The sequence below is a fragment of the Mustela erminea genome, chromosome 2 (assembly GCF_009829155.1).
Source record: "Mustela erminea isolate mMusErm1 chromosome 2, mMusErm1.Pri, whole genome shotgun sequence".
NCBI classification, from domain to species: domain Eukaryota; kingdom Metazoa; phylum Chordata; class Mammalia; order Carnivora; family Mustelidae; genus Mustela; species Mustela erminea.
The window spans coordinates 143,743,664-143,753,262 of record NC_045615.1 but is presented as its reverse complement, the minus strand read 5'-3'; positions in this window follow the sequence as shown (position 1 = coordinate 143,753,262).

The window sequence follows — 9,599 nt, the reverse complement described above, 5'->3', positions numbered from 1 at the left end:
AGAGATGGGTAAAGTTGAAACTACTACCTTGGCCATTAGGCTCCCAAATGTCCTAGTCCCTGTCTTTTCTGTGATCTTCACTTCATCCCCTTCTATCCTCCCCAACACGCTCACCATGCTCCATCCAGAACAACTTTCCTGTTCAACTTTCCTGTTTCGCAAACGTTATTTCTCATTGCTGCTTTAGGACCTTTGCACTTGCTGTTTTCCACAACTAGTGTGCTCTGACCCTGATCTTCACACGTGTGGTCTATTCATATAGACGGCAATGTTGCTTCTTCAGGGAGGCCCGTCCTCTCCAATCTATCTAATACAGCCTATTTTACCATGGTAAATCTCTCTGTCGTATTACCCTATTCCAGTTTCTTCATAAAGCATTTATCGGTACCTGATAAATTACATTATTTGCTTTGTGTGTATTTACTGTCTGTCTCTCCTCATAGAAAGATTCTGTGAACATAAAATTTAACTCTTCTATTCACAATTACTGTTCCCAGTACACAGAACAGTACACAATAAGTGCGCAATAAATTCTGGATGAATGAATGAACCAAGAAGGGAACGGAAGGTGTGTCATCATCATATTTGTAACTTGGAAAGGTACCCAGGCTGCAGTGAAGGGGAGATCATATTAAGAAAATCAGGAACAGAGGAAAACAATTTGGGCAGAAAATGATGAGGTTCTGAACTAAGTTATTATTGGTAGAAAGACAAAGGTTAGATATGAAAGGAGGGGACGGGTGGACGGACAGTAGGACCATTTGCTGAGATATGGATCCAAAAAGGAAGAGAAGAAGATGGAGCCAGTTTTGGAAAAAGTAAAGAAATATAAAGATTTAGATCAGCTATGAAGAAAACACCCTGGAGCTCCAACTTGTGAGCAGTCCCAAGGGGAACACAATGATTGCATTAAATGCTGCTTGTACCCATAGAATGTGTGTATTAATCTCCCCTTCTACACAATACCTGTGAAGGACTTTTCTTTATGGGGTTATATGAACTCAATCTCTACTTTGGAAAATTGAAATCATTATTATTACAGTTTTATTATTACTACCTGTAGCTAGTACAAGACCCTTCTAGGATAGGTATAATTCACAAAAATACAGCATAATACAAAGTTCTCCCTATTTGCTCTTTCCAAGATATGTGTCTGAATATAAATATTATGGAAATAAATTTAAAATTTTCTAACCATAATCGGGTTTCTTATTTAATCTCTTGGCAGAAGATTCTTATTGGTTCTCATTTCTTCTGATTCAGTTCATCTTTCCTAGCCATAGAATTGTCTTCATGAAAAGTAAAATGTACATTTGTAACTTTTATTGTCAGTGAAATTGTTTTATCTGTGTTAAGTGTAAACAGATAAGCAGAGTCAATAGCAATTGATGGTCAACAGAATCCAAATTTCTGAATTAGGAGATATTAAAAAGTCTGTGCTTATATTTAAGGCCTTAATTTGAAGTGTGATATTTGAGGAATGTAATGTATAACAAAATACTTTGACAACATGTAAAATGCTATTATCTATAAGTGCTATACACCGACATTGCTGCCCCATCTCCAAAATTGCTAAAGTATAGGAGAGTTAGGGAATATCTCTAAGGATAAAGAGTTATTTTTAAAGTTTTTATACTCTTTGAGAGAATGTTAATCTTAAAATTTAAAATTAGATACCGACCAAAAAAATTATAAATAGACTCCTTTAATTAGGCTGAATTTTCATCATTTCTTGCCTTACATTACAACTATAAAGTTGTTAATGAACATATATTATTTATTATGTATCTGAACAACTTCTTAGAAAAGTAAAAGTCGGCTGCCCATATTCTGATACTTTAATGTAATGCAGCCCTAGAGAGCAAGATCTATAGCAAACTGGGGGCGCCTGGGTGGCTCAGTGGGTTAAGCCTCTGCCTTCGGCTCAGGTCATGATCTCAGGGTCCTGGGATCAAGCCCCACATCAGACTCTCTGCTCAGCGGGGAGCCTGCTTCCCTCTCTCTCTGCCTGCCTCTCTGCCTACTTGTGATCTCTGTCTGGCAAATAAATGAATAAAATCTTAAAAAAAAAAAAAAGTTCTATAGCAAACTTTAAGGAACCAAATCCAGAAAAAAGGAAAAGGATGAACAACCTGCCTGAACCTTTAATCTCTTTGATAATCTCTTTGATAATCTATTGATATTATCTACTTGATAATCCCAATCTGCAATTTTTGGGGTCTTTTTGTGTTTTCCTCTGTATTTTGCATTTTAGTTTTATCTAGAGGGCATAACATCACTTCATGGGCAATAAGAAAGTTGTCTGGAGAAAATAAATAAATTTTTTTTTTAAAAGAGGAAAAATAGTCTCAGAAATGAATAAATATGGTAATTGTTCATAATTTTGAAAAGAACAAAGTTTCTATTCCTGTTAAGCCAATAAAGATAAAACCAAGGATTCCCCACACAGAGGAGTCAGGTTTTTTCCTAGACTGCTCTGAAAGATTTTTACAAGAGTAGCCCGAGGCACAGCAAAGGAGACAGGGCATGTTCTGGTAACTCTTCAATGACTTACAGACCCAGAAGCAGAACATCTAAACACCTACCCAGGGGAAGTCTTATTAATTTAATAAGAGATATTTATGGTTGTTTGATCAGAGACTCACAAAGCTCTATGAAACCTTCATTTACATTCTAGTCAAGCTTTTAGGAGTTACCCACTCCCTGAAGACCAGTGACTGAGCTTTTTACAGGTGAAATTACTCATATAATTCTGGCCAGCTTGGGTCAAAAATGCAAAAGACTCTCACTTATTAACTGAAGAAGCATTAGGAGCAAAGGAATCAGAGGTGATCAGCCAGAAGCCTATATTACAGTATTATTTCTCTCGACAGAAAATCTGAAGAACTGTTTTGTTTCTAATTCAAAGGGTTAGGAGTAAGGAATGGCTTGGCTACAAAGAAGAAACACCAAGGAATTTCGGGGTGATGGGACTGTTTTGATTGTTGATTATCACACCATCATATACCTTTGTTAATGTTCATGAAATTGTACTAAAAAGGAGAAAATTTTACTGCATATAAACTGAAAATTAAATGTCCAAAGGGAAGGGGAGTACATAAGGACATTTCATTTGTGGACAAAAGTCCAAAACTCTATGTACTGTGATTATGAGGACCCCTTCGATTCATAATTGATTAAAGTGTAGCAAAGAGGCACATTGTGGGCAAATTTGATTTTTTTCAAGTGGCCAGATGAATTAGCTTGCCAATAGAAGAGTAGTCTTATAGAACGTAAATTAATCTGATCCTGCCCTAGATTTTACCCAGTTCCAGAAATTCAGTTCCCCATTTGTCCTTCTTAACATACACATACACAACTCAAGGGGACCTTTCCCAACAAGCCTCTGTTTAGCATCTGCTGTGACCAGTAGCCTTATACATTGTTGACTGTAAAGCCTCAAGTCCGCTCTCATTGCCCTCCGACAGGTATTTTCCTCTGGCACACCCCAAAGCAGCAAATCACTTCCAGGGCCAAAATGTTACATTGCTGTACAAAAGCCAGCCTGCACTCCAGGCATAAAATGAGAATGATACTTCCCTTTCTGCACCAATCGGACCTAAGCCTGAGGCTAAGCTGAAGACCAGATACTACACCGCCCTACCCTCTCACCAGATACACCACACACTACCTCCTTTCTTTTCCTTCATCCCTAAGCTAAGCACAGAAGAGTTCATCATACAGATGTACTCACAGGACTCATTATCTGTGAAGGTGGCTTTTCCCGAGGCTCCGCTACCTTTCCCTACTACTGTTGGGAGTTAATCAACTAAAGCTATTAAGAAAAACTGGATTCTTTACTAAATCACAAGAGACTAGAAAATAATGACTAGGAAAAGGGAGGAGCCCAGTTGCTCCAGGCCTGAGAAATATCTCCCATGTAAGGCATTCTTCCTTGAAAGTTTTGACAGGTAGAAAGTAGTACATTTAGTTCAACCGAATTGCTAATATCTGAACAGATTCTCTTGTATGCATTTCTAAGGTACTTCATATTTTCTGCCAACCCAAAAGAACCTTCTTAAAAGGGTTTTAGAACAGGGTCACAGAAAACAGTGACCCAAAGAAATAAGTTCATACTTGCTCACATATATGGCTAAGGAAATACATCACAGATCAATTGTGAATCTCATTATTAAGAAATTTTAGGCTGTCAAAACCTTAAAAGCCATATTTTCCCTATAACACACAGATGCTTTTTTCCATTCACCTTTCTTATAAAGGTCTCCATTAGAATAAAAAAAAATATTGAGTGACAATTCCAAAGAGAGCTAGTCAACACTATAATTTTCCATATGAGTTATCTTAGAGATTCTATTATATATTCCATTAAAATTGCTATATAAGTTATAGTGACAGGCCAGATAAATATTTCAGTTGGCTTTCCTTGGATAATGAATACTACAAAGAGAGAAAAGACTTCCCTTTTATTGCTTTTATTATCAAAGACTCAGGTAAATTGAGTGTTCACTGTAGTAAGTTATATATTCCAAGTACCTGTGTTAAGAATATTGTCCCCTACCTAAGACAGTTGTGCAATCTCTGGAGCAGGTGAAGTTGCTGAAGTTTATTTCATTAATACTATTATCTTTGATTTAACTATAAGGCAAAGCATTAGAGGGCTTTCTTAATTCACCTTTACTACACACAGGTTATATGGCCAGGATTTAAAACTGAAATGCCTACAAGATCCAAGTGCACATACAATCGGGTGATGATGCTGGGGTATAAAAAGCAAATCAGTTTGATGAGTAGGGACAATGGGGAAGGACTGAGAGCATACCTCATCCTAAGGAGTCAGATGCTACTGACTTATAGCCATTTGTTGCTACGAGGCAATGAGGACCCAGTTTGTATGTGACCCGGTGTTAGGAGCTATACCCGTGTTTAAGAGAAGCTTACGACTGTGAATACATTTTGCCTGTTTGTGGAACTTTCCAATTTAAAATGTTGACTGAAAACTTGAAACCCTGAGCCAGACACATCATGTTTGCTGGGCAAATTCAAAGGGCTGTCAGTTAGGTACATGCTTTCTATATCAACTGACCATATACCCAGGTGTAATTATTAATTTTATGTGTCAACGTGGCTAGGCCACAGTACCCAGATATTTGGTGAAACGCAACTGGATGTTGCTGTAAATGTATTTTTTAGATGAAATTAACATTTAAATCTGTAAACTTTGAGTAAAGCAGATTTTCCTCCATAATGTGAGTGGGCCTCATCCAGTAAATTGAAGGTCTAAGTAGAAAAAGAATGCCAGCAGCCTTTGGACTTGAACTGTAACATTCATTCTTTCTTGGGTCTCCAACCTTCTGGGATACACTGCAGCCAGTGGTGATGGACTTGCAGTCTCCACAATCATGAGAGCCATAATCCACAAAATAAACTTCTCTCTCTCTCTCTCTGTCTCTCTCTCTCTCTCTTCCTCCCTCTCATTCTCTCTATTTCTGTATGTATATGGAAATATATTGTGAAAATTAAATATAAAATGGAGACTGGACTTGAAAATTCCCTGAGCAGACAAAACTATTTAAGCCACATAAGCGAAACTTAATTTAGCTTATTCTGCAAAACAAGTGAAACTTAACTTAGGTTATTTCTTGTACATGCCTCTGATGATCACAAAAGAAACAAAGTCATCTTCCTAAAAAATGGTAGAAGATAAGCACTTTTAACTAATTCCCCGCCATCTGGAAACCCCTGTTGTAATAACCAATCATTGCAAAGGTTAAATAACTTCCTTGTTATTACTTTATAAGGCAACCTGTAATGGCATGCCCCTTAGCTTTGTATCAGTTTTGAATATGAAAATTCTCAGGTGTGATGCACAATAAACTTACTAAATACTATTCATTAAATTGGTGGTTTTAATTTTGCTATTTCTGAATTTTTAACTCTCTCTCTCTCTCTCGATAGATACAGATACAGCTATCTCCTATTGGGACTGTTTCTCTGGAGAACCTTCACTAATATATCAGTTTTGCTTGCCTGGGCCAGTTTTATGCTTATTTTCTCAGCATAATTAAGTACCATGATTTTTACTCTCAAAAGTCACCAGTTTGAATAACAAATTGTTTGGGCCTTAACCCCACCACCCAAGATGACTACATGCTGACTTTACTAAGCAAAACCTAGCCAGTCATTCTGATCTTGCCCATTTTCTCCAGGGTCCCTTCCTCTCTAGTAGACTATAAATGGTTTCAAACCAAAGCTACAGAAGCATCAATTATTCCATGATCCCTCTCACTCTCTGTCTCTCCTCTCAAAACTAATAATTTGAGACATAATCTTATTTGAATTTTTCTCGTTTTCTTTTTCATGCTTGATCTACATGTTTTTTTGTTTGTTTGTTTGTTTTTAAATTTTAGTTCTTTATTTGACAGACAGAGATTACAAGTAGGCAGAGAGGCAGGCAGAGAGAGAGGAGGAAGCAGGTTCCCACGGAGCAGAAAGTCCGATATGGGGCTCCATCCCAGGACCCTGAGATCATGACCTGAGCCGAAGGCAGAGGCTTAAGCCACTGAGCCACCCAGGTGCCCCTCTACATATGTTTTAAGTGGTAAGTTATTTCAGATATGTATGATGTTGTAGATGATGTTCAGCTCTCAATCTCCCATCACAGAACCCTTGGCTTTCCTCTTGTGAACTGCTCTTACTCATGACTTTCTCTCATTTTCCCTCCTCCCACTTTATTTCTTGCTTATATTATTGCGTAAAAAGGGTTGTGGCGATGAGGGAAACTGTCCCTATTATCATTCAGGGTCTCAACTGCTTCTGCCTACCTCTTCCAGGATCCCTAGAGTTTCCCAGGAACCCTCTACGTTTGGCTGCCAGATAAGAGGAAAGAAAGGGCCTGAAAACTGAAACAGGCCCAGGGGCATGTTACTTCTGCCCACATTCTATTGGACAGAACCCAGTCAGATGACCCACCTAACTAAAAGGTAGTCCCACTGTGTTCAGGAGGAAAAGGAAGTAGTGTCTGGTGAATGCACACATTGCCAAGCCTGCAATGTTTCCTGAAGATCAAAGGCATAATGATAAAATACAGTTTGGTAAACTGTGTACTGTACTACGATAAGCCTAACATTACATAGCACATGGATGTATCTCCTGGTGCTCCAGCCAAACAACAAATTCAGAATCCCAAGAGTAGATGGATTGCACGTCATTCACTGAAGTTTCTACCAACATCATACAGATTTGAAACTTCAAGGAGAAAACCTGTGTTATAGCTGAAGAATAAGCACAAAACAAACAGGACTGCAATTTTGATGCAAAAGACAATTGACCTTTATAAAAATAGAGTGCTTTGGAATTTCTGTCCATTCCAAAAAAAGAACATATCCCAGGTATTAAGTAAAGCACTTTAATATAATTAGCGATCACCAGTCAGAAGAGTGGGCAATGGTTTTAAGCTAATTCCTTATTAATAAAATTCCCTTTTATTCTTTCAGATGAATTAGGAAAAGAAGAGTTACCGATTCTAGCCTAAAAAGAAGATAGTGTCTACAAGGTTAGAAGCAATCACTTGCTTAGGATTATAAACCTGAGGAAAAAAAGCTTTCTCAATATTAATGGGAAACCAAGCTTCCTCCAATCCTCTTAATGAAATCCTATCATTGCTAATTATCTCTCAAATCTGTCCTGATCTTTAGTTCTAAAGATCAAATCCAGAGATACCAAAAGGCAAGATTTAAGAGTTAAATTTGTTAAGTTCTACCCAAAATAAAAATAAAACAAATTCTATGCTTCCTTATTCAATATATCTTATTAGCTTAAACAAGATTTTTGGTTTTTTTAAATTTACTTTCTCTTTTTCTGTTTGTTGCCTTTATGCTGATTCCTTTTTATAATTCCCAGAGTCTGTGTTATTCAATGAGACTGGTTATTAAATGAATATTTAATCTATCTTTCCTGTGTTGATAGAAGAAAAGCAGTTATGTCTCTGGAAAGATAATCAAATCAGATTCCTAGTAGATGCAAAGCACGCTGTCCTCCAACTCATCTTTTTAACTTCTTAAATTTTCTCAGTCCCATGAAGGGTGAATTGGGTAAGGAAAGCTTCCAGCTCTCTCTGCTAACTCCCACCCCCAATTTATTCGAAGAGGAGGGGAGAGATGAGAGAAATGGGATAGGTTTACTGGTATGTTATTGGCTTACAATTCCAAGGGACTATGGGAGATTCTGATGGTACCAAGGGAAAGTCAGACTCTACGTGGCAGGCATTCTCTTCGGATGTTTTTTCGTGCATTAGGGCTAAAGAAAGAAGACCAGCTTTAGGGCCTGGTCCTCAACCAATAAGGGCCACCATCTCTGTCTTCATCTAGTTATAATGCCTTGGAAGTCCTTTTCTCGCTAGCTGTCATAGTTTAAACTTATTTTACAACACCATTAGAATAGTAAATCTCAGGCCTGGACATGAAATTAGGGAGAAAAGAATAGAAAAACTCTTTCTACATGGAAGTTTGAATGGAGCCCTCCCAACAGCCTCACCTAAGATGGAGTCTGAAGCTTGACAGTAATAAAATGTATGGCTGAGCCTGTTTTTATCCCTCAAGCATGGTGAGCAACAGTCACAGAATTAAATCAGCTGTTTAGAATTCTGGGTTCCTAATATCACATCATATTATATTTATAAATTTATCTACTTTAATTTTAACAAAAATTTCAAGGACTGTTTTCCAAGCATTATGATAAAAGAAAGAAAATCCTCCCTAAGGATGATGGTAAGTAGAGAAAAAGTATGTAACACAGCCTTATAATATTAACCTGTGGAAGAGATCTACCTGCAAATTTCACAAACCTCCCTGCGTCTACACAATTACATTTACAAATTAGTCGGCTACAATTTTACATTTAAATTTACAAAGACCTTTCCAATACCAACCTGTCTCATATTTCAGGCATACTCACCCCCACAAGTACTCAAAGTCCCTGGGAAAGTAGCTGTCACATTGTTTCAATATGAAATTGATGTAGCAGCTGATTTTTTGCTCACCATTGCCTGCTTCCCAATGTCACATCAATTCCCAAGTGATAAATGTAAACTGATTTTAATCACTAGAGTCAAATGGGTACATACTTCAAGAAACTTCAAGGAAGTTATTATCTAAAACCATAAAATCAAAAGGCTGGAATTTTCCACAGAGATCATTTGTCTGCTTGGTTCCTCTAATGGGAGACGGTATAAATTTTTAACCTTCAAAATTTGAGGCTAGAGATTTTTTACCCTTTTGGCAGTTAGGAATACATTAAAAACCACAGCAAATGAAGAATTTGGGTATTGGAAGAGACAGAGACCAAAATATAGAAGGTCTGAGAAATAATTGATAATAAATAATGATATATGATAAGTACATCATTCTTTGGAGATTGACCATGGAAAGAAAAGTTATAGGTACAGGTGAGAGACTGTGAGATGTCTCAAAGTTGGGTGGAGAAGATAACAATGAAAAATAGTATTTAATGTCTTATGGTAAATGCTTGTAGAACATAAACATCCAAAGAAGAAATTTAACTTCAGTTTTACACAAATGATTATATTTTTAATAAAAGAAACA